The following is a 24,060-nucleotide window of genomic DNA, read 5'->3' as shown; positions in this document are numbered from 1 at the left end:
AGTCCTTGGGCCCCTGCACCCACGTGGGAGACCCAGAACAAGCTCTTGGCTCCTGGCTTCGGATCGGCACAGCTCCAGCCATTGCAGCCAACTGGGAAGTGAACCATCGGATGGAAGACCTCTCTCTCTTTCTCTCTGCCTCTCCTCTCTCTGTGTAATTCTGACTCTCGAATTTAAAAAAAAAAAAAAAAAAAAAAAAAAAAGGTTCTTTTCTAGCCGGTGAGACTGTGCACAGAGGCAGAGGCTGGTGTGGAGCAGGTGTTTTTTTAGGATGACATTGTACAGGCTTCCCACTGGCCAGTCTCATCTGCCACCCTCACATCCCACCCTGCCAACAGCCGTCAGGGGCAGGGACCACCACCCTCGCCTACAACAGCAAGGCACACATTACCCAGCCTACATCCGGGCAGCCGTGGGGATGAGACTGGAAATCACACCGACCGGGCCTCGGATCATCACCTGCACCTTCTTGTGAGCCCTGGGTGAAGACTGTGTGGTCACACTGGCAGTGGGTCTACAAGATGCGTCCCAGCACTCAGTCCAAAGAGGCACTAAGCCCCAGGGAGCTGCAGCAATAAATAAAAGCTGGGGTGGGCATTTGGAGCAGGGGTTAAGATAACACTTGGGACCCCTGCATCCCGTATCAGAGGGCCTGCGTTCAAGTACCAGCTACTCTGACTTCACTCCAGCTTCCTGCCACCCATGTGGATGCCCAGACAGAGCTCTAGGCTCCTGGCGTTGGCCTGGCCCGGCTCCAGCTATTATAAGCATTTCAGGAGTGATCCAGGAGGATGGAGGATCTCTCTCTCTGGTCTCGCTGCCTTTCCAGTAAGATAAAAACAAGAATGAATGCTTTGTGGAGTCAGTGTCAGACCCACAAGCCCTCTGCCATCAGATCCATGCCTTGCCCCAGGATAGCCTATTTCCACCACTAACCAGATCAGAGCATAGGCTCTTTAAATATCCTCCCCCGGCTCCTCCCTCCACATTCTGCCTGCTGCAGTCACCCACTGGCCCACTGACCAGCATGGGCGGGTGGTTAAACAGCGCCATCCTCCATTGTTTCTGTTTCACTCCATGATTCGGATTCGTTCTGCTGGGCAACTCCTGTGGCCTGAAGGTCTCGACTGGAAACAGAGGCCATCCAAAGGCTGCGCATAGGAAGAGAGGGCCCTTTGCCCTTCAAAGTGCGCATTTTCACTGCTTCTGCCAACGGGATAAATCATTCTGTCCGTTTCCCTGGGCAGTAGTGGAGGTTAGACAGAAGCGAAAAGTTTACAGCTTAATAAGTAGGGCTGTATCCCTCAGCCGGCTGCACAGACACAGCTGAAAAGACCAACCCCAATAAAATGAGAGGAGCAGGGCGGCCATGCTCTCTTCCAGGACTGGCATCAGTTACGGGGCGCGGGTAGGGGGAGACTTTCCAAGCCACAGCCCCCTTCCTGGGGGGATCTGCGGGGGCGCCCGCAGGGCAGGGGAGGGGGCTTCCCTGGCTTGCCCCTCTCCTCCCCCTACCCCCGCCCCCGCCCCTCCCCCGTCTCCACGCTGGTTGCTTACATCCCCTCTTCCACCGGCCCCATTTTTGCTGACTGTTCTAGCCTAGCTTCAGTCCCAGGGAAAATGGAAGAGGCTCGGTGCTCTGAAAAATTCCAGCAGCTAAGGTTTTTCTTAACGGGATACGAATTGCGTCATCGACACCTCCCTCTGCGCGCCCCCGACACCTACACATCCTCGTCTTCCTGGAAGGAGCTCCTGCGCCCTACAGGGTGCACCGAGCCACGAAGGCCAGGCTCGGCGAGGGCACTTGCCCAGGTGGGGTGGCCTGGGAGCGACGCCGCGGCTCCCACCGGGGAGGGCCGCGGGTGCTGAGGATTCGGGGCACGCCGGTGTCAGGGCAGAACTTGGGAACTGGCCGAATTCAAGTCCGTCGTAGGCAAAGGTGCCTGCGGGCCCAGCCCCGGGAATTGGGCAGACAGAAAACGTGGAGTTCCAGGGGCCGGAGAGCGCCGACGGCCTGGAGGTGGTGGTGCGGGCCGCCGGTCTGCGGTTCGGGCACACGCTCCCCGCGCGGTTCGCTTTGGGGCGACCAGGGCCGTCGAGAAGGGAAAGAGACGGGTTGGGGGCGCACTGTGGCTGCCGGCCCGGAAACAGCAGCCCTCTGACTCCAACGCAGACCCTGGGTCCCCGCGGAGCCAGGAGCGCGCGGAGGAGTCCAAGTTGAACGAACTGCCCTCCACGCACCCGAAGGACCCGGACTCAGCGCGCAGACCCCACTCTGGCCGAGGCCAGTAAATCGGAAACCTGGGCTGCCCGCTTCCCCCCTGCACGCCTCCTGTCCTGCAATCCACCGGGATTGCTGGTCAGAGAGAGGAGCATAAAATTGGGGGCGGGGCGGGGCGGCACCAGCGCAGCACTTGAGCACCCGCGCCGCGCGGCGTGAACTTGCACGAGCCCCGCCCAGACCGGCAGCCCCCTGCCAGGAGCCCGCGCCTGCCCCGCGCGCCCCGCCCCGCGTCCCTCCGTCTCCCCTTTTCTCGCCCCGCGCGCCCGGGTCCCGCGCCGACCTCGCAGCTCGCGGCCGAGCCGGGCTGCGCGTGGGCGCGCCGGGCGGCCCGGATCCGTGCGCCGGGGGTATCCGCGCTCCGCGTTTTAGCTCGCGCCGGCCGGGGCCGGGCCGGGGGCGGGGCGCGGGGGCCGAGCGTCTCCGCCGCAGCCCGCAGCCCGCGCCGCCTCCCGGACGCCGCGCCGCCCGGCGGCTCTCCGGCTTTCCGAGGTCCGCGCGCCGCCGCCTGCGCTCGCCAGCCGCTGACGCCAGGACTGCAGCGTGCCGAGCGCCTGCGGTGAGTCCTGCGGGGGCCGTGACAGTGGCCGCGGCCGGGCGCGCCGCGGGGGAGAGGGCGCGAGGGGCCCGCTGGGCCGCGGGGACCTTGGAGGCACCGGGCTGCGGCACGGGCTCCCGAGGGGCGCCCGCAGGCACCGCGGCTCGATTCGCGCTCCTGCGCGCACCGCCGTCGGGGCCCGGGCAGGGGCCGCAGCTCGGGAGCCTGCGGACGCCCGTGCAGGGTCCGGGTCCTGCTCGCCGGGGAGGCCGCGCGCTTTTCGGCAGGGGCCCACCCGACTCCCGCGGGTCCCTGCGCTGCGGTTTGCTGCGGGTAGCGCCTACAGGGGAGAGAACGCGGGCGCCTCCTCCCAGGGGCGGAAAAAGTTGCAGAAGCCGGGCGTGTGGGTGACCGGAGGACCGGGGCAGGGGTACAGCGGGGGCTTGACGCGACCGCTGCGCTCAGAGAGGAGCGCAGGGCGCCGCCGGCGACTGCAGGCAGGGCCATTTGGGGGACTTTGGGGAAATTGTCCCCAGATGGTCTCTGGGAGGAAGGGAACGGGGCGGCGGGTCGTCCCTGCCGGAGCGCTCGCCCGCCCGGGGAGGCTGAGGGGCGCCGCCCGCACGTCTGGGCGCCGGAGTCGGAGTCTGCGAGGCGGTGCAGCGCGCGGCGCGGGGGACCAGGCGGGTCGGGGTCCGCCGACTCCTGCGGCGCCGAGGTGCCTCGGGCTGCGGGAAGGGAGTCCGCGCCGAGGCCGAGTCGAACCCTGTGCGTGCGCCCGCGTGCGCTGTGCCCGCCACCGCGCAGGGCTGCGCTTGCCCGGGATGTTATGTAAGGGACGCGGTGCTCCATCCAGTGTTCCACACGCACTGCTGGAGTGCAGGAACTTCCGTCCGTGTCTGCACGTAGGTCCGGGGTGTAGACAGCCGCGACCGGCTCCAGATGTGTGCTCAGCTGTTGCCTGTCACGACAGTGACAAGTGGCCCTTCCCCACCGTGGTCCTCAGGGGGGTGTCAGCGTGCGGCCGCCGGGTGCGGGTGTGGGCTCGGGGCGGCAGCCTTGTTCGACCACCCCCAGCTGCGTGTCTGTTCCCACACTCTGCCTGCAAGATAGATCCGCTTTGAATTGAATACCAACTTAACCCAAAAATTCTGCTTTGAGCGAGACAGGATGACGCAATATTTGTCAAGCTTCTCCCTACCCCCACCCCCCACCGCCGGAACAATATTTACTCCCACCAGGGGATTTTCAACCGAAACAGCAGCCATTTATCTTGTGGTCCCAGCCTAGGTGGCGGGGCCAGGCCTGGGACAGAGATCTGGCCCTGTAGCCCAGCAGGGAGCTCCAGAAAGCAAAACGCAGCACCTGCTAGCACCAGAGGCTTTCCAAAGGCCATGGACCAGGCCAGTCAGGAAGCAGGGGAGATGTTTTACAGGCTCTTCCAGAGCTGTTTATGCAGCGGATTTAAAGGTTCACAGTGCGTGCGCTCTGCAGATTAAAACTGAGCAGTGCATGGATGTTACCCACGGCTCGGGGTTAGCACCCTTGCCCACAGAGTCCCACCTTTCTGAGTTCACCAGTGGGGGCCGGGAGAGATGCATGCTGGGGCTGTCTGAGGAGGGAGGCGGAGAGGAAGGAGAAACTCAGGCTGCAGGGGGGTGGACATATGCCTGTGAGGGAGTGGGTGGAGGCAGTTAATTTTTCCATCCTTAATTTGGTACTAATTGCTGATGGGTCTCTGAATGAGCCTGGTGGTTCAGAAGAGAAAGGGTCGTATCCGGCTGAAGCGACAGATACAATCAGTGCTGCGATTACGCTTTCGTCATGCAGGTCCACACTGGGTGGCCTGTCTACATTAAAGGGGTGTAATGAGTGAGCCGGGGTCAGCCACGTTGCATCTAGTATCAGCTGAGAGAGGCAAAGAACCCTGAACCACTCAGCTTAGCCCATTCCTCCCAGCTCGCTCTTCTATGGTCACTGCGAAGGAAAAGCAAAACAAGTTAAAATTTCTGGTTTCTTTAAGGATTTTTAAAACTGTCCTCAGAACTTCTCTAAAATCTCTTCTAATTGCTTGAAAGCCAGACACTGAGAGTGGAGTGTCGAGACTGTTTTAACACTCACGAGGGGGAACGAGAATCTTGAAAAGTTGCTTTCCTCTCGTGAAGTCCCTCTGCTAATGGTGTAGCCCTGTGCTGCAGTCGTGGGCTAGCAGAGGGCAGAGTTCTCCCAGGCGAGTCTCCCTGCTTGCATTCTGGTGTCTGCGGTTCATTTCCTGGTCAGAGCAGCTGGTACAGAGAAGTCACAGTGGCTCTTGTCTGCTGGTGGAAGTTACAGAGGCCCCTTGACCAGGAGAGGCTCCTCCCCTTGTGAAAACAGCTCTCTGTTTTCTCCGTGTTGTTTAAAAGAGCAGGGACTACAGGAGTTCTAAAATTGCTTGCATCCGTGTGTAATTACCACGCTCAAGAGGAGGAGAGGGAGCGGGACTTGGGTTTCTAGCTGGCTCGGGTGCTGTTTCTGGGGCCAGGGCTACTTTTTCTTCTCGCTGCACTAGGTAGCTTTAGAAGCCTGGGAGAGGCAAGCCCAACAGTCGGGTTCCAAGTCCTGCACTGTGGCCATTCCTCGCCACCATGGGCAGCACGTGGAGCCAGCACTCCAGGACGGAGTGCCAGGGATCAGGATGGCGCTGGAGGGGCTGAGCTGCCCAGCCTTCTCCACTTCCCCACCTCTAGGGGCACCCCCCAGCATCCTCCCTGGGTACCGTGTGCAGTGTGGGTGAACTGGGGGAGTGGGGCGGGGAAGCATGGCCCCAAGGGCAGGGCTGCCCGAGGAAGCCTTTGCCCCCAGCCCGTGTCCCAGAGGAGGGATGGTTCACGCGGGAGCTCTCTGATGTCATGACACTGCTGGCAGGGGCTCCGACAGAACAGTCCCTCGCTCTGCCGTGTGCCAGGATGACACGATTTTTCCGAGCACGGTTCCTGACCCGCCGGCCCACTGGCACCGCTGGCCCTCCGTGACTGGCAGGGTGGTGGGGGTGGGGGTCCTTCTTCCAGGCCCCTGTCTGGTGCGCTGCTTTAGATGCGTGCATTGGGTCACATTTGAAGGGACTTCTGGAGGAGCAGCTCTGATCGCCCAGCCCGAAGGCATTCCACCCTCCAGGCCCATTCTCCTGCAAGGGGAGAATTTGACGTTTCAAGTAAACGCGCCCGCCAGCCCCAAGCCCATGGCAGCACTGGAAAACGTAGAGCTGTGAACCAGCGAGCTGCCGTCGTCTACCTTTGATTCGCTTTCTCCACCACATCTTGACGTTGGGTCCAGGGTGAGCCTGAGCTGAACTGACCAGTGCAGCTGCAGCTGTGTGTTTGGCACCGCGGGAGGTGTGCCTGGACTCTGGGTAGACATGCCTCCGCAGATAACTGGGCTGTGTCCCCTCGGGTGTCCCGGCCACAGTCTCGCACTCGGTCGTCAGCACACCGAGCCCACCAGTCTCCCTGCCCTGTGGGGTCTTGGAGGGCAGATGGAGCAGCACTGTGGTGGGAATTCTGCAGTTAGATGGGGTCCACGCTGCTGGGCTGCATGCCCTCTCTCAGCTGCACTTCTGTCTGAGTTGGGATCCGGCTTCCAGTCATGGTCTTTGACTTGGTAACAGTTCTGTTTGAAATGTTTCCAATTACACATAATATTGGCGGCGTGTGGCAGCTGCGTGCCAAAGAGCGTTTGCAAGTGAGTTCCAAGAATCAGGCTGTGATTGCTTTTAATTTGAAGAAAGGCTATTTGGTTTCCTGTGTGTGTGTGTGTGTGTGTGTGTGTGTGCGTGCGCGCGCGTGCTTTATAACCACCTTTTCTGCCATTTTTGGTGCCTTCAAAAAAACACAAACAAAACAAAAAGTCGCCCCTCTGGACGTGGTGGAAGGTGGCCCTGGTGTGCTAGGCTGGCTGTTTGCTTTGAGCACGCACAGCAGGTTTTCTTGATAAACAGCTGGAACGCAGCACTGCAGGGCTGTGTGGATGAAACCCGGAGGAGAGAGGAGAGTTCGTCTGAGAGCGAACTGTAAGCAGCTGTGACTTCAAGTGTCCCCTTCCTCTGCAGGGACCTGTCACAGTTGTCTCCGTAGGGCACAGGCGGTCGTTTGGCCTTTTCTTTAGATTGCCTCTGTTTTCACTTTTACTCATTTATGAAGAGATGTGAAAAAAAAGTTAAAGAATATAGATAAGTTAATAAGAACATTCGTTATAAAGAGATTTATTTATCTGAAAGACAGAATTAGAAGGATCTTCCATCGTCTAGTTCACTCCCCAAATGGCTGCAATGGCTAGCGCTGGGCCACGCTGGAGCCAGGAGCCAAGAGCTTCTGGGTTTTCCACATGGGTGCAGGGACCCGAGCACTTGAGCCATCTACTGCTGCTTCCCAGACCAAAGGAGGAAGCTGGATCGGAAGTGGGGCAGCCGGGACTCAAACTGGCGCGCATAAGGGGTGTTGCTGCGGCTCAACCCGTTCTGCCGCAGCGCCAGCTCCAATGAGAACATTGTTCAGAGAGGGGAGGGACCAGCCAATAGCTTCCCAACTCTGCAAGAACTAAACCCTCCCAGGCATCCTGTCTGTGGGCTCAAAAACTCAGAACACTGAAACCTTTTGAAACCGTGGTGGTTTAAATCTTTTAATAGCTCCCAGATATAGTTGACTTATTAAGGCTGGAAAAAAGGGAGCACACAGCCCCAGGACCGGGAGGCAGCAGACTGGTACCAGGACTGGGGAGTTCTGTTTGCAGCGGTTTGCTGGGCCACCTGAAACCCAGCGCCTGAGCGGGAGGGGGTCCGCTCTGGGAGGCTCTGGCGTGGCCCTGACGGCGGTGGTCTCACATAGGCCCATTCAGCGCTGGCAGACACGTCCTGTAGAGTGTCGTGCTGCTTTGGGCTGAACAGTAGTTGCGCAAATGCCAGCATCTCCTCTGGCACTTTTGGAAGTCTTCCATCGTGTAATAAATAGTGCTGTTTGGTCCAGACTTCTGAATGCCGAGTTTCGTGCAGCCCCTGAGGAGATGCTAGGGGGTTGCTGGCTCCTTGGAGCTTAGGTTACTGCCTCACTCCACGGTGCTGCCAGGGCCAGAGCTCTGGTCAAGTCGAGGGCAGGGCGTGAGGCTGGTCATCGTATGGCTCAGGGGTGCTCTTGGGGTCTCCTTATTCTTGGGGAAATGAGATTTATGTGACTCTTTACACCTGAACATCTAGCCCCATTTCTATAGTGACCAAGCCCACAATGGTGGAATTACTGGGAAGTCTGTTGAAACCTTTAACTGTATGGGAGAGCCCCTCTGTCCCGATTAAAATGCTGCCTTCTGGGGCCGCCATGGTGGCATAGCAGGTAGAGCCGCCGTCTGCAGTGCCGCTATCCTGTATGGGCGCCGGTTCAAGTCCCAGCTGCCCCTCTTCTGATCCAGCTCTCTGCTGATGTGTCTGTGAAAGCAGCAGCAGATGGCCCAAATGCTTGGGCCCTGCACGCATGTGGGAGACCTGGGATAAGCCCTGGCTCCTGGCTTTGGCCTGGCTCAGCCCTGGCTGTTGAGGCCATTTGGGGAGTGAGCCAGCAGATGGAAGACCTCTCTCTATCTCTCTCTCTCCCTCTCTCTCTGAAACTCTTTCAAGTAAATAAATAAATCTTTAGGGAAAAAAAATGCGGCCTTCTGTGTATGCACACACACAGAGAAACACACATTTTGAGTCTGATAGCTTTAAGCCATGTTATAGTTTGACCTAGGACATTTCTGTTTCATGTGTCTCTTATTTTCCTGATAAGAAAATTATATGCTAATCTTAGGAAGAAACTCATCACTTGGTCACTGTAGTTGATATTTCCCAGTGCTATTTACATTCTTGAATAATCCAAGTTCCTTTAGGATCTGAAAAGGGCTAGAGTTCCGTGTCTTCTTTTGCTTTAAAATGTCTCTGCCAACACATTTAGGGAGCAGCTGGGTTTTCTGTAAGAAGACTTAGTGCTCTAGCCTTGAAATATTTGTTGTAATGTATGTTCAAAGGAGATGACATTTGGAATTCCTCTGTGACTATGTAATTAATAAGCTTGTTCAGCGCTTGAAATATGTGCGTGCTACATAATTGTTAGAAAGATAAAGTGAGGACTGAGGTGCACCAGAGAATCCCAGATGTTTCTTGTAAGAAAGCCCATGTGTTTGCTGGGAATTTCAAGCTGCTTTGCAATACTTTGTTCGCCGCAAGGATCATGTGAGGAATCTCACAGAGCGGCCTCGGTCTTTGCCCACGCCCGGAGAACACAGCTGAAGGGATCAGTACCATGCCTCCCTCCCACCTCGCTCTCAAATGCCTTTTATGTGTTTGTGAGTGTGAAGGCAGGGAGTGAAGTCTCCAGAAGATGTTTGTGTTTAGCGTAGCCGTCCACGTCCCCGAGGTGGGCCTGCTCTAAGCTGTAGCAGCTTGGCCGGCTGATAGCCAAAAATGTGTCCCCCGTGAGTGCCAGACGTGTGAAGAGCAGACCAGGCCTTCTCCAGAGCGAGGCTCTGCAAATGTGTTTTGTTAACCTTCTGAATTTTAAGGAATAACCTAGAGAACTCACTCTGCTCTTGCCCCCTCCTTACCCTCAGTAACCAGAATTATCCACGGCAGTGCGGAGAGGAGATGCGGATGGGAGTAGTGACACTCGTGTGTGCCTGTGTGTTTGTGTGTGTGTGTGTGCATGTGTGCGTGTGTCGGGCGTGGCCTGGCCACCATGTCGCTGTCGTGTGCTGTCTGCAGATGCTGGCCCGGGGACTCCTGGGGAAGTGCTCTGTGTCTGTTCATTGCGTTGCTTCTTGAGCGAAGATCCCAGGATCCACTGCACAGAAGACAGCTTCTCGCTTACTCAGACTGTGGTACGGTTGCTGTGCGATTTGGGGTCAGCCTCAGCCTCTCCGGGCATCGTTGGCTCCCCTGTGGAATCAGCGAGTTCTGCCAGATGGGTGTGTACCCGCCAGAGGGTTCAGTCTGCCTGGTGGGGATTTCTCCACACAGATGCTCAGAGACTTCGACTCCCTGGAGCGAGGTCCTGGAAGATCCCAGTGCACAGCCTTGGTCGAGCCCCCAGCTTCCTTCTGCCTCTCAAACGTTAGGTGTCCAATCCCACACGGCCACATTGCCCACCTGCCCGCCCACCTGCCTGCCTTGTCTGTTCATTGGTTCATTCTTAATGTTGGCGTCAGAATACCACATGTGTTCAGGAAGGGCCGTGTCCAGTGCCAGCGGGCAGCTAGAGGGACGTCAAGAAGGAGCCTGATGCTGTGGCGGTGTTGCCTGCTCCTGCCTAGCACGGTGCTGCCTGCTCTGTGCCTAGCACGGTGCCTACCACCCCGTGGACTTACAGCTCACGCACAGAACCCCCAGAATCAGGCTTGTGCCAAGTGTGTTAGGTTTGTGGTTGGTAAGCACTGTGCGTGTCAGCTTCCAGACACCGTTCAGGAACAGTGCGCACAAACACAGAACAGTGGCGGTGAATGTTCATTGGAAAAGCAGCGTGGTGGACCCATCACGTCCCTTCTCTTTCTAGGCTCTCGGTGTATTCCACACTATGCTAACTGTGCTTTTCCCACACTAAGAGTTCTCCTCGCTTTACATTTGGAGGGACTTCATCTGAAAAGAGATCTGGAGATTGTCAACCAAAGATGAGGGAGATGAGTGTTTGACCCAGTGCGTTTTGTGGCCCCGCGGGCTAAGCTGTGTCGTGTGACACGAGCATCCTCTCTCAAGTCCTGGCTGCTCTGCTTACCGTCCAGCTTCTTCCTTAGGCATCCGGGAAGGCAGCAGAGGGTGACTCAAGTGCTAGGGCCTCTGCCAGTTTTCTGTGGTCATGTAATATAACCTGGGGCTGGCGCTGTGGCATAGTGGGTTAAGCTGCCGACTGCAGTGCCGGTATCCTATATGGGTGCTGGTTCAAGTCCCAGCTGCTCCACTTCCAATCCAGCTCTCTGCTATGGCCTGGGAAAGCAGTAGAAGATGGCCCAAGTTTTTGGGTCCCTGTACTCACGAGGGAGACCCAGAAGAAGCTCCTGGCTCCTGGCTTCAGATTGGTGCAGCTCCGGCTGTTGCGGCCAGTTGGGGAGTGAACCAACAGATAGAAGACCTCTCTCTCTCTCCCTCTCTCTTTCTCTCTCTAACTCTTTCAAATAAATAAATATTTAAAAAAAAGGAAAGAAATTTAACCCATGTGCCAGGGGCATAGTGGGTTAAGCTGCCATCTACAGTGCTGGTATCCTATCTGGGAGCCAGTTCAAGTCTTGGCTCCTCTACCTGCAGTACAGCTCCCTGCTAATTTGCCTGGGAAAGCAGTGGAAGATGGCCCAAGTGCCTGGGCCCCTGCACCCACATGGGAGAGCCAGATAAAGCATCTGGCTTCTGTTTGGCCCAGCACTGGCCGTTGCGGCCGTTTGGAGAGTGAACCAACAGATGGAAAATCTGTTTCTCTCTCTGTCTTTGTGTATCTCTCTCTCTCTTTCATTCTGACTTTCAAATAAATAAATCTTTTTTAAAAAGGAAAATACAGATACATATATTGCCATATAGGTTTCAAAACTTGACAAATTTATACCTATATTATAAGTCAAAGTTCTATTTCTATTTTATTTTTTAAAGGGTTATTTTTTATTTATTTGAAAGGCGGAGTTAACAGAGAGAGCGAGCTTCCATCCATTGGTTAACTCCCTAAATGAGTCCAATTTCCAGGGCTGGGCCAGACTGAAGTCAGGAGCCAGGAGCTTCATCTGGGTCTCCCATGTGGATGCCAGGGCCCAAGGACGAGGGCCGTCTCCCACGGTTTTCCCAGGCACATCAGCAGGGAGCTGCAATGGAAGCGGAGCAGCTGGGGCTCAAACGGGCACCCATACGGGATGCCAGCATTGCAGGTGGCAGCTTAACCCCAGCACGCCACAACACTGACTCCTAACTTCTAATTTTTGATATTTTAGATAATTTAGATAAAGACCAAAAGTTTTAAATACGTCACTATTAATACAGATTTCTTCTACCATCCGTCAGTCATCTGTCATCACCTATCAATCGTGTATCTATCACCTCGTATTTTCTGTCTGTGCCAGGAAGGCCCTTTGTGCTTTCCAGCAAGGAAATGCCAGTTCCCCTTTTTTGCATCAGTGAAATAATCTTTCAAATAGGTAATTAGAGTTATTATTGTGACCCTTTTAGAGACATGATTCCATGTCATGTGTTTTCTAGCATATGGGGTACTTTAGAACTGTGGGTCTCCATGCTGAGCAGGGATCCATATCCACAGTATGTGTGTGTATACACACACACATCATTATTGATCAATCAGGGAATCTCAGTGATACATGATTCACACTCTGTTTTTCCCATAACTGTAATACATCGGGAAGTTTTATCATCAAGCTTGGAAAAATCTTGGTCCTAGAGTTTTGTGGAAATAGGTTAAAAGAGATTGTTGCCCATCTTATTTCTTTGCTTTTTTTTCTTTGAAAATTCTGGTACTTCTCTCATTACCCGTTGTTGGCAATGGCTGTTCCACTTCTCATCCAGCTTCCTGCTAATGCACTTGGGAGGCATCAGATGATGGCCCAAGTGCTTGGACACCTGCCACCCATGTGGGAGACCCAGATGGAGTTCCAGGTTCCTAGGGTTCAGTCTGACTCATTCCAGGCTGTGGCTGGCATTTGGGGAGTGAACCAGCAGATGGAAGATGGATCAATCTCTCTCTCTGCTTCTCTCTGGCTTAGCCTTTCAAGTAGATGAAAAGATAAATAGTCATTTTTTTTTTTAAACAAAATAAGTTTGAAACTCACTGTTTTAAACCTAGGTAGCTGGCTGGCGCCGCGGCTCAATAGGTTAATCCTCCACCTAGTGGCGCTGGCACACCGGGTTCTAGTCCCGGTTGGGGTGCCGGATTCTGTCCCGGTTGCCCCTCTTCCAGGCCAGCTTTCTGCTGTGGCCCGGGAGTGCAGTGGAGGATGGCCCAAGTGCTTGGGCCCTGCACCCCATGGGAGACCAGGAGAAGTACCTGCTCCTGCCATCGGATCAGCGCGGCCATTGGAGGGTGAACCAACGGCAAAGGAAGACCTTTCTCTCTGTCTCTCTCACTGTCCACTCTGCCTGTCAAAAAAAAAAAAAAACCTAGGTAGCTGTCCTTATAGGCAGTGGCAAAGTTAGTGAGCTCCTGCACGTTTTTGCTAAGACATGCCCATTGCCAAACCAAACAACCAATCAGGGCCTGCTGGGGGGACTTCTGCCTGTGCTGCCTACTTGGGTTCTTGGCACAGCATAACCGGAAGACTCTTGGGCGTCCTGTGGACAGATGCTGTGAGGTGTAGATTAAGCCCCAGCTCGAAGAGTTTACGGGTGACTGGGTAGACACTGAGAGCTGGCTCATGTAGAGCGGGAAGCCCACGTGCTCACAGGTCTCGCCTGCCAGAGGCTCCCCCACTCCACACCTTGCTGGACGTGGTGCTGCCAGCAAGGGACGCGTGGCTCGCTTCACGTCTTGGGTCTCTGTGGAAGGCTTCCTAGGCCTCCCTGCCTCCCCAGCGTTCCCCTTTTCCCCTGGCAGACCCTCCCCTGCTTCCCCACGCCCCAAGTCTTTCTGTCTGATTCTGGGAGCTGCCTGTTCCACAGGGGCACCTGCAGACCACCCTGTCTGCTGCTGTGCCCCCAGCATTTGACGTTGTGCTGTGCATACAGTAGGTGCTTACTAATCTGCAGAATTGGGCTGCCTCCCAACGACTGACGTGTAGAGCTGAGAAGTTTTCAGCTTATAATCGTACTTATAGTAGGGAATTAAGTCACCAAGTGGCCGCCACATAGTGAAGGCTAGACTCTGTGAACATTTTCACGTTAGAGGTCAAATAAAGGTGGGGTGGCCAACGTGGGGCAGTGGCTTAAGCTGCTGCTTGCAACACCAGCATCCTGTAGGGGAGTCCCCACCACTCCACTTCTGTTCCAGCTTCCTGCTGATGTACCCTGGGAAGCAGCGAGGACGGCTCAAGTGCTTGGGTGCCTGTTCCCCATGTGGGAGGTCCAGTTGGAGTTCCTGACCCTGGCTTTGATCTGGCCCAGCCCCAGCTGTTGCAGGCATTTGGAGAGTGAACCAGTAGATAAAAGATTTCTCTCCCTTTCTTTTCCTTCCCTGCCTCTCTGGCTGTCTCTGTCTCTCCCCTTGTTTCTCATCACTCTGCCTTTGGAACAATAAATAAATCTTACTGAAAGATAAATATGGGCAAATAGAAGCAAGTATTCTGTTTTATCTGAGCTAAAATTTGCAGAAATGAGATGGGGATTTTTGTTGGGTGTTTTGCTTCTGTCTGCAGTACTGTTTCTGATCTGGTTCTCCCTTCTTGTGTGATCAAGCCAGATAGGCGTGATGGAGTGAGAGCAGAGACCCTAGCCCTTACCGCCTCCCTCCCTGGCCGCCCAGCATGGTCCGGGAGTTGCCATCATGTGGCCGAGGATGCCCTGGGCCCAGAAGAGGGAGTGTTGCCAGGGAGGAAGCCGTGAGTAGCCTTTTAAGGAGTAGAGGCACTGTCTTTAGATGGGCTGGGTGCTGCTGTGTGTGTTGAAGCTAGGGTGACAGCCGCATGCTCTCCAGAGTTCCCTGGATCTAAATTCCAGGAGTGCGGGGTTTCCGCCGGCTTGCTAGGAAACCCAGGGGCTTGATGTCATCATTTTCATGTCTCACGTTCCAGGACCCGCTTGGCACCGAGTCAGCTTTCCTATTAAGAGTCTGAGCCGGGGGCCAGTGCATGGCACAGTGGGTTAAGCTGTTGTCTGTGACATCAGCATCCCGTATGAACACCAGCTTGAATCCCAGCTGCTCCCCTTCGAATCCAGCTCCCTGCCAATGCACCTGGGAAAGCAACAGAAGATGGCACAATGCTTGGACCACTACACCCACGTGGGAGACCCGGGTGACGCTCCTGGCTCCTGGCCAAGCCTTGGCCATTGGCGGCCATTTGGAGAGTGAACCAGTGGATGGAACATCTTTCTCTTTCTTTTTTTCTGTCTCTCCTTCTCTGCGGGAGGACTGGATAGCACTCAGACTGCCCTCCTTCCTCCTGTCCGCACTTCTGCCCATACATGGAGGGGGAAGCTGCTGTGGGCTCAGATGCTGCTGCCTCCGGGGCTTGGCCATGGCCATCCCTCTGTAAATGAACATTTGCAGCTAAATATTTAGAAGAACTGGAGAGAGAGAAGGTAGATGGCACCATAGCTTAGGCAGAGCAGTTTGGCAATGTTCCATTGCCACGTGATATGGCTATGGTGATTACATAGAGCCATAGAGGTTACAGTGGATCAAATTGGAATTAAAAGTTCGGATGTTTAGAGAGGTTTGCTTGGGAGGGGGCGGTGGATAACCACCATCAGGGCCAGCATTGCAGCATACTAGGTGAAGCCAGTGCCTGTGAAGCCAGCATCCCGTGTGGGCACTGGTTTGTGTTCTGGCTACTCTGCTTCCGTTAAGCTCCCTGCTAATGGCCTGGGAAAAGCAGCAGATGGCCCAAGTGTTTGGGCCCCTGCTGTCTATGTGGGAGACCTGGAAGAATCTCCTGGCTCCTGGCACTAAATCAGCAGAAGAGCAGATCGATCAATCTCTCTTTGTGTCTCTCAGTAACTCTGATTTTCATGTAAATAAAAAAACCTTAAAACTCATCAGGGTAGTTTTTATGGTGCAGTGGGTTAAAGCCCTGGGTTGCAGTGCCAACATCCCTATGGGCACCGCTTTGAGTCCTGGCTGCTCCTCTGCTTCAGCTCCCTGCTGATGAACCTAGGAAAGCAGCAGAGGGTGGCTCCTGCCCCACGTGGGAGATGCGGAAGAAGCTCCTGGGCCCTGGCTTCATTCTGGCCCAGCCCTGGTCATTGCAGCCATTTAGGGAGCAAATCAGCAGATGGAAGATCTTGCTCGCTCTCTGTGTATTTCTACCTCTCTCTCTAACTGTACCTTTCAAATAAAAACAAAAAAAAAACAAAAAAAAACCTCATCATCCATTTTAATTGCATTCCTATTATTCCCCAAGATTTTCTTATTTATTTGAAAGGCAGAGTGACATCTTCCATTTGCTGGTTCACTCCCTAAACGGCCAACACAGCTGGGTCTGGGCCAGCCTGAAGCCAGGAGTGAGGAACTTCATCTGTGCCTCCTATGTGGATGGCAGGCACGTGAGCCGTCACCTGCTGCCTCCCAGTGTGTGCCTGAGCGGGAAGCTGGATCTGACGGAGTAACCAGGCCCTGAACCAGCCACGCTGATACCCCCCCAGATATTTTTATAAAACCTTAATATTCTCCACGCCCCCACTCCACGGGTGAGAGCTGCTGTAACTTCAGTACAGGTTGAGCCCCTCATACGGGACCCTCGGTGGGGTTTTGCCATAGCTGCCGGCAGGGTGTGCCTTTCCGTGGCATTGTGATCAGTCAGACCACGAACTTTCCAGGAAGTCCTTGGGACCGGGAATCTTGTCCACACTCTCGTTAGGCTGGGCGGCGCCCCGTTCCCAGCCACTCACCCGCCAGGAAGTCTTGCACCATCTGGCTCCTGTCTGGGAAGATGGCGTCTGTGAGCTGTGTGGCTGCACCCAGCCGTGAGCGGGCGGCTCCCGGCAGTTCGGGCAGGGAAGTGCCACTCCGATAGCAAGAACTCCATAAAGTGACATTAATAATCAGTAGTGTGGATCTGGGTCACCTCAGCTGTGACTCAGAGATCAAAGGCGCCCAGACGGTAATGAGAGTGTGAGTGCACGGCGGGAAGGCTCTCGTGTCTTAATGACACCTCTGCTGCTTTCTCAGCGCGCTGGGGGGGTGGAGTCACCTGTGCCCCTCGGTCTGAGGCCCGCCCTCCGGCTGAGCCTGACACACTTTTGCAGAGGTGGCCTGGGAGCAGTGCGCCAGGGTTTCTGCTGCTCTGGCTCCTTGAGTGGATGCACGTGACCGCTGACTTGCGCCTTTTTTCCTGACCTCACAAAGTCACTGCAGAGGGGCAGAGCTGTTTTATGTATTCTCCGTCTTCTTTTCTGGCCTCCGGAAAGTGAAGAGAAATGGTGCTTACAGATGCATGCTTGCAGTTCGATGCTGCGCCGGCTCGTTTTCATTTTAACCGGGGTTACTGCTTGCCTTTCTGTGCACCTGTGAGTGGTCAGGCCTGGTGCTAGGCTCTGGCAATGCCAACACGGCATAGCCGAGGTGCTGGGAAGCTGCGTGGCCTAGCGGTTAAGATGCTGGTTAACGTCCCTTTGTCTCCCATGAGGGTACTGGGGTTCAGTCTCTGGCCCTGGCTCCTGACCCCAGCCTCCTGGGAAGCAGCAGTGATGTCCCCTGTATTTGGGTCCCTGTGGCCCCCATGGGAGACCTGGATGGAGTTCCTGACGCCTGGCTTCAGCCCAGCCCAGCCGTGGAACTCACCTGGGAAGTAAACAAGTGGCTGGGAGATCTCTCTGTCTCTCAAGTAAATAAGTAAAGTAGTTAAAAAAAAAAAAAAAGCGTCTCCATGTTTCAAGAGCTCAGCGTTGGGTAAGGAAGGTGTCTCCGTGCTTACACAGAGAAGTGCCTGTGACGGAGACGTGCAGTATGGGCGGAGGCGGGGTCCCTGGTGCTTAGGATGGTGAGGGGAGGCCCCAGAGGGGGTGTGTGCGCAGGGCTGGAGAATGGTCTGAACTTACTTCCACTGCCAGGTTTGCGTCTCGGCCTCCAGGGTCCAGACAGCAGGAACGTCGGGCTTTACCGCGTCGCTTGAGTGAGCGCTCTCTGTGGGAACACGCAGTAGGGAGCAGGCAGCCTGCGTGTCCCCAGGCGGCCTCCACATGTGTCCTGTTGTGTCGCTATCTCTGTTTTGCTTTCATAAAGTCTTTTTTAGTCTTAAAAAAAAAAAAAAGACCTTCCCAAGCAGAAATAGCAGACAATAGAGTCATGGGAGAGAGCTTTCTTCAGTTCCTGTTGCTGATTTCTTGAACTCCTGTTTAACAAAAAAACAATGATTCAGCTGAGAAAACTCTAGAACAATATAAAGTACTGTACTTTGAAAGGCAAAAAAAGTTTGTTTTTTTCCCCAAAGGTAAACTCCCTTCTTACATTGGAAGGTTCCGCTGCATTTTAAATATTAAAATTGTGATGTAACAGATTTTGGAGTTTCTGCCACGTAGTTGTTCATTGAGTAATCAGTATGTTTCAGGCTGTCTGGCGTGCGATAAATATTTTGTAGCATATGTGGCTGAACATGCCAATTTCAAAGAGCTTTACAAGCTTTAATTAATTTTCACAGCAACCAGATGCACTTTGCTTTATTGATGGGAAGCCCCGACACTGGGGCTCAGAATATTTCCCGGATTCTTCCAGCCACACGGCTCTCACGCTCTTCCTGGCTAACTGAGCAGCTTTCCTAAACGCAAGGTGATCGAGGACCCTCGCACGTCAAGGGGCTGGTTTTGTTGGGAGGCAGAAAAAGATGGATGCGTAATGGCCGCAGTATTTGTCAAAAACAAAATCACACACCCATGCAAGGGGCCCAGATACATTTGAAGTTCAAGTAAACAGCAAGTTTTTAGGAAAAGTATGTCCCAAATATCGCATGTCCCTAAAAAAGTAGTGGTTGTCTCTGGAATTCAGACTTAAGTGACATCTTGCACTTTCCCAGTGGTCAACGCCAAGGTTATGGTGGTGACTGCTTCTTCAGCCTCCCATCTCCTTTCTGCCAGGTGAGGCTCCCCCTGCTTTGACCACCGTGGAAGCTGGGGCCGGGGCGGGGGCGGGGGGGAGAAGTCCTTACAGATGCTGGGAACCCTGGCGCGTTTGTCAGCCCCTCATCTGGATGCGAGTATCGCTTCCTGGGTGTGTTGGAGAAGCTTTGTGATTGCACATGCATCGCTACACGTGATCGTTTTTAGGAAGGGCTGCCTTTGCCATGCCTGTTTTCCCCCAAGGGACCAGGTGCTGTGGCCTCCCAGTCTTCAGGAACTGTGTCTAGTAGTTGCCCGTCTGCAGACGCCAGCAGCATCGGTCCTGTGGGCAGGGAGAACCGTGACCTGATGGGAAGTGCAGGTGGCCAGACAAGTGCAGCCCTGGAGGAGAAGCAGGCGCACGAGCAGCCCCGCCGTGTGCAGAGTCAGCTTTGTCCCCTGGTCCAGTTGGCAGGTGCCCCAGTGAGTGCTCTTGGCTTGGTGACAGTGCCCATTGAAGCCATTGTGTCATTTAGTGCCAGCGTTTTGAGGCAGCTTGTGGCTTTACTCTCATGTAGCAGGCCAGCTCCTCCTCAGAGCACTTTTATGTATTTGGCCATTGAATTCCTCAGTGTAAGTGCAGTCAGATTAACAGTCAGAAGCTGCCAAGTTTGCCGAGGATCAAATAGCCCCACCGTGTCCAAGGGACTCCCTTGGATTAGCTGATTTTTAAAAATTACTTTTCAGGGAGGCCTAGTGGTTAAATGCCACTAGGCACCGCAGTGCCGCCCCCCCCCCCCCCCCCGCCATAAGAGAGGGGTCGGCACTGTGGTGCAGCGGGTTAAAGCCCTAGCCTGAAGCGCTGGCATCCCATATGGGAGTGGGTTCTAGTCCCAGCTGCTCCACTTCTGATCCAGCTCTCTGCTATGGCCTGGGAAAGCAGTGGAAGGTGGCCCAAGTGTTTGGGCCCCTGCACCCACTTGGGAGACCCAGAAGAAGCGCCTGGCTCCTGGCTTTGGATCAGTTCAGCTCCAGCTGTTGCAGCCATCTGGGGAGTGAACCAGTGGATGGAAGACCTCTCTCTCTGTCTCTACCTCTCTCTCTGTCTTTGAAATAAATAAATAAATCTGTAAAAAAAAAAAAAAAAAAAAAAAAGAAAAGAAAAGAAAAGAAAGAAGCAGTGCTACCCATGATCCAAGGAAACACGGGTGCCTGGGGTTAGAGGCTTGCGTGGGTGGCCTACCAAACCTGTATAAGGTTTTACATTTCTAAGATGTGAGTGGTGTTTCATTTCTTGGTAGCTGGGGATGGATCTGCTTTTATTCTTTGTGCCTTTGTCAGTTTTCCCATAATTTGTGCTATAAGTGTGTGCCACTTTTAAAATAAAAGCAAGCATTAGAAATATGTGTGGATAGCAGCATGTGTTTGGCCTACTGGTTAAGATACCTGTTTCTACCCAGCGTTGTGGCATAGCAGGTGATGCTGCCGCCTGCAGTGCCAGCATCCCATATGGGCACCTGCTTGTCCCAGCTGCTCCTCTTCTGATCCAGCTCTCTGCTGTGGCCTGGGAAGGCAGTAGAAGGCCCAAGTCCTTGGGCCCCTGCCCCCATGTGGAAGACCTGAAGGAAGCTCTTGGCTCCTGGCTTCGGATTGGCCCAGCTCCAGCCATTGTGGCCGTTTGGGTAGTGAACCAGTGGATGGAAGACGTCTTTCTTTCTGTCTCTCTCTCTCCCTCTCCCACTCTCTCTGACTGTCTGTAACTCTGCCTTTCAAATAAATAAATATTAAGAAAAAAAAAGTACCCATTTCCCACGGCGGTGTACCTGGGTTCCATTCCTGGTTCTGACTCCTGCCGTTACCGACCCAGGGAGCTGGAGGGGATGGCCCTGGTAGTTGAGACACCTGGATTGAGTTCTTGGCCTAGCCCCAGCTGTTGGCAGCATTTAGGAGAAAAGCAGCGAGTGGAAGAACAGTCTCTCTCTCTCTCTCTCATCTCTCTCATCGGACTTTCTCTCTCTGTTGCTCCACCTCTCACATTAATAAGTAAATAATTTTTCAAAGAGAGAGAAACAAGGATACTTCAAAGGGTTCATAGAAACTGAATTTAAAAGGGATGTTTATTTTCATGTGAAAATTTTGAAATTCATGCATAATTTTTCCCACAAACTTTTTGAAGATCTTTCTTATTTCAGACAACATTTCTAAGGCTAAGTTCCAAAATGTAGATGAAGATCATCTGAGATACAGATAGTACGTTTTAATTGGCAAATGTTTTTATTTTTTTAGGTCAGTTGTCATGTGAAATCTACTCAGATTGCTTATACTTCAGATTGAGCTCTCATTCATTAATTCGCTTGGAGGAGTACTTGTTGAGGAAACTTGAAAGAGCCGTGGCCCTCCCTGTCAAAGGAACAGGTTGGTGGGTAGAAGGAACCAGAAAGGTTCACAGAAGTATGGCCTGTGTCCCCTGCCTTTGGGACTTCACTGTGCAGGGAGTGGGACAGGGCGGGGGGATGTCCTCCCACAGGTGCGCCTCCCCAGGGGCAGAACGATGAGGGGCTGCCATGAGCAGGTGCACCCTCGGGAAATGACTCCCACCAGGCCGTGCCACCGTTGGTTCCCCAAGCCCCAGCACATTCCCAAGGAGAGCTGCATGCTTTGGCACCACCAAAGCCAGTGCAGGCTCCCACCCGACGGGGTGGGTCTGAAAAGCTCCCAGAACCCCTGCTTGTTGCCACGGCCCAGGCCTAGGACCAGGGACTGCATCTGCTTCTCCCAGCAAGGCCAGCCTCTCCCAGCAAGGCCAGCCCCAGTGCCGGCTGCAGGCTGGGTCAGGGCCTCTCTGGCACCCGGGCAGCCTGGCCGTGCCAGGTGGCTTCCCCCCGATCCCTGTCCTGTAGCTGCCTTCACGAACTTGGTTTTCATCATATGCACTCCATGCCCCCCCCCACACACTTTAAGTGATTTATTTATTTGAAAGGCAGTGTTACAGAGAGAATCTTCCATCCACTGTTTCACTCCCCATATGGCTGCCAACAGCAAGGGCTGGGCCAGACCGAAGCCAGGGGTTTCATCTGGATCTCCCACATGGGTGGAGGGGTCAAGACACTTGGGCCATCTTCCGCTGCCTTCCCAGGAACACTAGCATAGAGCTGGATTGGAAATGGAACAGCCGGGACTTGAACCATCACTCCTATGGGATTCTGGTGTTGCAGGCGATGGCTTAACTCACTGTGCCACAACGCCGGCCCCATGGCCTTTTCTTTTCTCTGTTAACTTCTTGTTGTCTCGGAGAAGCAAATAGCCTACAGTTTTATTCCTAGAATACTTCGTCATAAATCTCTTTTCTTGGCCTTTTTTAGACTCTGAAACTCGCACTAAATCTGCAATATGCAGAAGTCCAAATATTGCTGTTTTTTTCTTTGCAGTATAACATGGGGAACGTGGCGATGTTGGCCTCCTGTCGCAGTTCAGATAGGCTGCGTTTTACTCTGTATTTCTCAGTGGCTGCATGAACTGAGAATGTGATGGGCAGTTTGAGGGGATTTGTGTGATTGAGCCTAGGAAATGAAAGGTTTTGTATTTGCTAAGAGACCCTTGGGGTCAAAGTTCAATCCGCACAAACTACTACAAATCAGCTTAAACATAGCTGCTGTTGACACCCACACAGGTGCTTCCAGTGTCCTAGAAAGTGGAATTAAAAGAAGTTTATTTTGGTATAGAAAATTTTGAAATCCATGCATACCAGAGGTCTTCAAAAAGTTCATGGAAAAATGCCTGTTATGAAAAAAACTACGCAAGGATTTCAAAGTTGTTTTATACCAGAATAAATTTACCTTTTCATTGCATTTATCCATGAACTTTTTGAAGTACTCTCACATGTAAATCTTGTGAAAGCAGCCCCACAGTGCACAAAACAGTTGCTTTGACATCAGACTAAATATTTCCTCCTTTACTTTGATGATGTGTGTTCAAGGTTATGCAGTAGCTTTGAAGAACTTAACTGAGCAGGGAACACTTTCGTCGTTGAGATGCACGTTTAGATTTGGAAATGCACTGAAACAAACAGGGTTTTTCTTCAAGGATTTATTTTGCTCATGAATGAACCGGGTGTTTTCTGGAAAGAGAAACTCTAGTGCTGCCCGGAATGGCCTAATCATGGCTCTGTGAGTGTTGCCGTCAAACACAGGGAGCTCCCGGGGGGAGGGGGTTCATCCTAGCCAGTCTGGCTTCTTTCTCCCCGTAGGACTCCCGTGAATTCTATCACGGTGGCATCATGTCATCTCTCGTCATCTCTCACTTGGGTGACGCACAGCATGAAACTTAAGTACTTTGTCATTCAGGGAGGGGGTCTCTGTCTTCTTGGAAGGTCCAGGGTAAGTCTGGCAGGTGACGCAGCCACCCGGGTGTCCTGGCACTGCTCCAGTTGGGACTGGCTGATGAGCTCACAGACCGAGGCCCTCTGGGCTGTGCCTGTTGCACATCTCCTTGGCTGTTAACACGGTGCCACCTAGCCCCCTATGGGGACCCGGCTTCCTCGTGGGTTCCCTCAGCAGCCGGTGTGCGCTGCAGCTCTGATGCAGAACTGGTGTTTAGCTGATGACATTGTCTGTCCTCTCTGACACCCTGCCCATTGTCGACCCGAGGCGTGGTGGGGCATGTTCCCCTTACTGGTGCATCCGTACCAGGGGTTATGTCGCACGAAGGGGCTCATTTGTCTCGTGTCGAGGGTTGTGTTCGGTGGCGTTGGTCAGCCAAGATGATAAATGAGTGCTGTTGGTCTCTGCCTTCCTTTTCCTCCAGAACCGCGGCTTCACTGGTCCGCCCAGCTGGAGCCGAAAGCCTGGCACGCGGGCAGGAGAAGGTTGCTGTTGTCTGAAACCTGAGCGAGGGGCTGTCCCTGATCCTCGGTGCTCAGAGAACCCCTCCCATGGGCGGGCGGGGCGGGGAGGGGCAGCACTAGAGGGCAGACTTCAACAAGTCGGCTGGGAGAGCTGCCGCTTCTGCTCGCAAGGAGGCTGGACTTGAACTCTGCTCCACAGACATCGCAGAGACCCGGCCATTATCAAGGTTAACATCACAGAGGCTGTTTGGAAATGGAAAATGATTCCGTATATACTCTGAAGGGCCATTGTGGAGCTGATGTAGTTATTGCATTTTTAAAATACTTATTTAAAATTTTTTTTTTTAGGTTTTCTTATTTTTATTTATTTGAATGGCAGAGAAGCAGAGGGATGTATGGGGAGATCTTTCATCCACTGGTTCACTCCCCCACTGCCCACAAGACCTAGGGCCAGGCCAGGCTGAAGTCTGAAGTCAAGAGCCAGGAACTCCCTCTGGGTGTCCCATGCGGGTGGCAGGGACTGAGGCACTGGAGCTGTCCCCTGCTGCCTCCCAGGAGCACATTGGCAGGAAGCTGGGTCAGAAGCAGATTAGCCGGAACTGGAATCTGGCGCTCCTGTACAGGATGCCGACGTTCAAAGTGGCAGCTTAACCCACTGTGCCGTTATACCTGCCCCTAACGTTACAGTTTAAATGTTATCGAGAGAGCTTTTTTTGTTTGTTTGTTTAACACTA

General features: G+C 53.9%; 1 protein-coding gene across 2 annotated transcripts in view; it reads left to right on the top strand.

Annotated features, from left to right (window-relative positions):
• The first annotated feature begins 2,693 nt into the window (after positions 1 to 2,693).
• Positions 2,694 to 24,060, top strand: part of PRICKLE1 (prickle planar cell polarity protein 1) — a 93,405-nt gene continuing 72,038 nt past the window's right edge. The window contains exon 1 of one of the 2 annotated variants that reach the window (XM_051850937.2): positions 2,694 to 2,840. The gene's annotated coding sequence lies outside the window, so the exon portion shown is untranslated. The remainder of the gene's footprint in view (positions 2,841 to 24,060) is intronic. The other variant, XM_070049669.1, reaches the window with a different exon arrangement.

This window comes from Oryctolagus cuniculus, chromosome 9 (assembly GCF_964237555.1).
Source record: "Oryctolagus cuniculus chromosome 9, mOryCun1.1, whole genome shotgun sequence".
NCBI classification, from domain to species: domain Eukaryota; kingdom Metazoa; phylum Chordata; class Mammalia; order Lagomorpha; family Leporidae; genus Oryctolagus; species Oryctolagus cuniculus.
Note: the sequence above shows the minus strand (reverse complement) of the source record. Positions and strands in the feature narration are given on the sequence as shown.